Raw genomic sequence first — 4,228 nt, forward strand, 5'->3', positions numbered from 1 at the left:
GACTGAACAACCACTGGCTGGTGGTGTTTTAATGAAGTCTAGTCATGGTTGAAAAGTAGTTCCAAAAAGAAAATTGAACCACATCATCACTTTAAATCTTCAATGTTGCCTAGACGTCATTGTTGTCCTTCTAAAAGAATTACATTCAAGAAATGGATTACACTTTCCAATGATTTGTAATTCCCAGCAGTGACAACAGCAGTGTTTTTAGATCTGGAGTTCTTTAATAGCTTAAACATCTTTTAAATTCATGCATATGTTTGTGAACAAGAAACCATTAAGTGTTTATTCTCTATTTTTAATACTTACATTGAACACATTTTTGTCTCATTCAAACATTCAGAACAGACATTCTTCCTGATTTGACCAAAACAGGCATTCCCCCTTCTTTTCCAAAAAGAACTTGCTTAGTAAAATGATTTGTTTTATCTAAAAAGCTTGTTTAAAAAAGATAGAATTTTTATGAAAATTAATTGGACACAGAAGACAGATGACAGCAAGTCTGGATTTCCACTATTGCAGCAGTGGAATAACTAATACAAAAACACAGTGTCATAGTGATTCATAAGTCTGACCACAAATATCCATAATAGGCCTTCCTGCATGAACAAACTTATTTCAAATTTCCTCTCACCATTCAGGTACTGTGACACTTACCAAAGTTGTATGAAGGGAATCAGTGTTCAGCCTTTTAATTATGTGCACCTCCTATAACAATCCAGAGTTTTGAACAGTAAATAAAAGCTTTCTACACTATCACCATTGATACAACAAAGGTCGCAATTTACAGCTGTTTGTCAAATGACATAAATGAAGCAATTCTTTTTCAGCTAGTAGTTGATACGTGTTTCTGTCATGACTTTTGAAAATATTCTCCTTCCTGATGGTGAAGTTAGATTGCTGTAATTGCTCTGAAGTTTGATGTATAATTTGTATGTGTAATTTTTCTTCTCTTTTGTACATCTAACTCATCAAATTTGTAATGATTTTTCTTCAGGTTAGATGATTATTAGCACTCTCACATCTGCCAGAAGAGTCCAAAACACTTTATTTTTCGAGATTCATCCAAGAGGTCACAAAAGAACATCTAAAGAACTGTAGGCCTCGTGTTCATGATTCAACAGTAAGAAAGACACTGGGCAAAAATGACATCCATGGAAGAATCCTGAGGTGAAAAAACATCTTTAAGATCTGGAAGATGGACAGTCAAACATGGTGGTGGTAGTGTGATGGTCTGGGGTTGTTTTGCTGCTAAATTATAAAAATTTTGCAAAGAAGAATGACAAATTTACAGTTACCATAAATATTTGATTATAGTTCTTGCTGCCAAGGGTGATACAACCACTTATTAGGTTTATGGGGCAATCACTTTCTCACACAGGGCTAGGTGAGTTTAGATAGCTTCTTTCCCCTAATAAATGACATCAGCTTTTATAATCTACATTTTGTATTTACTCTGATTATTTTTTGTCTAATATTAAACTTTGTTTGATTATCTGAAACATTTGTGTGTGCCAGACAAAGAAGAAGAAGAAAACAGGAGTCGGGCAATTGCTTTTTCACAGCACTACATAGTGGTGTTGAAGAAAGAGAGTAAACACAAGTTCTAAAATGTCAAACTATTTATTTAAAGCTATATTAATCGATTTTTAGCCACACAGTGACTGTGACACTTGCTTTGCAGACCACATTTACAACATATATTCCACATCTAGCAGTGACAGATGAATGCTAACATTTACTTTGGGTCCTGTTTCTGACCACCCAATGAATGAAAGGCCAATATTAGCTCTGTTTTGGTTTCAAAAACTCAGAGGGTAATATTTGTCTACCTAGCTATTACATGTATCACTCTATTTACCCGCCTGTTACTAACTTAGCTCTGGACATGTTACTTTGTCAAAGCTTTTTTTTTTCCTAAAAAAGCTCATTCAAGCTGGTAACTCGATAAGCATTGGAGGAATGAATCACAACACGAGCACTATGGGCCTAAAACCCAAACATTAACTGGCAAATTGCTCTCCTATTTTTTCCTTTCCGAGCATCCACTTCTACCATTAAACATAGTTTATGATACACTTCTAACACTCAGTGTTGATTACTGCAGCTTTCAGTGACTGAAAAAGTGATTCTACAGTTTGCGCATCGTCTAGCTGTGGAAATGCCAAGCAATGTCACTTTAGCTATGCATCTAAAAAAAAATATGAGAATGCTATTAATTCCTCTTCGTGCTCTATTATAATCCACTTGCAACAGCGTTCTCTAAAAACATGCACAATGGGATAATGGTATATGCTACGGTTGGACCACCTCATTAAGGCTGTGTGTCCACAGACGGTCCAGTGGTTATATATCGTGGTTGTTGCAGCATCTAAACACGGCAGTGGCTCCTGTTAGCCCAGAGGGTGACCTCCCTAACCTCTCCTGTTTTCCTAGTGCCAGCAGAACAACACTGTAGTATTTGAAAACCCAGCAGAAAACGAGCCTCCTTTAGGAACATTAGTTATTTTAGGCACCAGTAGTGACAATAGAAGGGAAGGGGTGGTTGTAGTAGGTTGGACGCGTTTGCGAAATCCAAGTTCTGGGTGCCAGAGGAGTTCATGGGAGAAGGCTGGCTTTTTCATATGTGCCCACACACCCCCATGTTCCCTTCACCCCCCCACGCTCAAACCATCAAACCATGGCGCTACAATCATTTAATACTCCATCATTATTGGGCTGTCTAACTTCATAAAACCACACACATGATTTTGGTTATGTTGTAGTGTAACCACATTCCCCCCTCTCTTACTATTACTCTTGTTTTTACGATGCTTGTATAGAACTGCCTCTGTTGATGTTTTGCTTCTGAAATGTAGCACAAGGACTGGAGTTTCTCCTGATGCTGCGTCAGAGCAAAACCAGCAGCGACGTAGACTTCACCTACGAGACCTTTCGAACCCCGTGTCAGGGCTCCAGCAACCTCCCACACTTGGCTGGCCGTCGACTGCTCTTGGTATCGGCTCTGTGGTATAAAGTGCTCATCTCTCAGTCAGGGGCTCATTAATACACCGTGAGAACCTGTGTTTAGCTGTGGGTTTCCTGTGCCCTCAGCAATTTCCTCCAGGAGTCACAAGCTCGCCGCTGCAGTAGAGAAACAGCAGTATTCAGGTTAACATGTGTTTGTTTGGACTGTAAGCCCACACTTTTATTCATGTTGGTCTGGTTCTCAAGTGCGCGTGCACATGCATGAATGTGTGTTTGAGTGATATCCATACCCCTGTGTTTTGCTATGTAAGCCTACAGCCACAGAGTGGATTTGGATGCTCTTTCAGATGCTGAAAGACGGCCAAAAGCCCCGTAGCTGCTACAAAGAAGAAGAAAAATGAGAGGAAACATGAATGAGAGACAAAGAGAGGAAGAGAAAGAGAAACCCAAAAGTGCCAATACAACTGCATGCAAAGATAAAACTTGAGACGGGGTGTTTACCTTTGCCACCAGCCAACTCTTACATTGTTATGAGCAACTCATTATCTCTGGTTTTAAGTGCATTACTAGTAAAACGTGTCTGTATACTCACTATGATGCTGAACTCTGCAACCTCACACTTTTTTGTGAAACTGTGACGTCGGCAACTTATCCCATTGGAGGGAAGGGTCATGGGTTAAAGTGCAGGGTTCAGAAAGTGCAGGACTGTGGAGTCACAGTGAGCAGGGTCTGGTCAATATGGTTCTGCCCATTGCTATTTCAACTTCAAAGCAACCAGAAAGATTCCACTGGATTCAGCCTGTTTTTCAAACCAGAAGGGTAGAAATGCATAAATTAGAAAAGCCAGATATGAGGAAATGGTTGCACTGCTGCCTGGCATAAATATCTGATGGCACGCATCCTGAGCACAGCTGTTGTAGTAGGATTTGATTGACAACAACTTATCTTCTCGAGGTCATTCAGACTTTAGAGAGACCCTGAACACCAAGGATATAACAAGGCTGGATTTTTCCACTGTTTATTTTTTGGGCTCTTTTATCTGATCGAGAGACTGCTCTTTAAGACACACGAAGAGCAAAGAATTGTCTCTTTCCCCTCACTCCCACATCCTCTGTGGTAAGAAGGTCACTCCAAGTCTGCAATAAAACACACACACATGGACACAGTCAAACACACACACATTGCCTTTCTGATTGCTTTGCTCGTAGCTCAAGAACTTCTTGGGCTGCCGCCTCCATAGCAACCCCAGTGTTTACACCCC

This window comes from Pundamilia nyererei, unplaced genomic scaffold, assembly GCF_000239375.1.
Source record: "Pundamilia nyererei isolate P.nyererei 1_Seehausen unplaced genomic scaffold, PunNye1.0 scaffold00160, whole genome shotgun sequence".
Lineage (NCBI taxonomy): Eukaryota > Metazoa > Chordata > Actinopteri > Cichliformes > Cichlidae > Pundamilia > Pundamilia nyererei.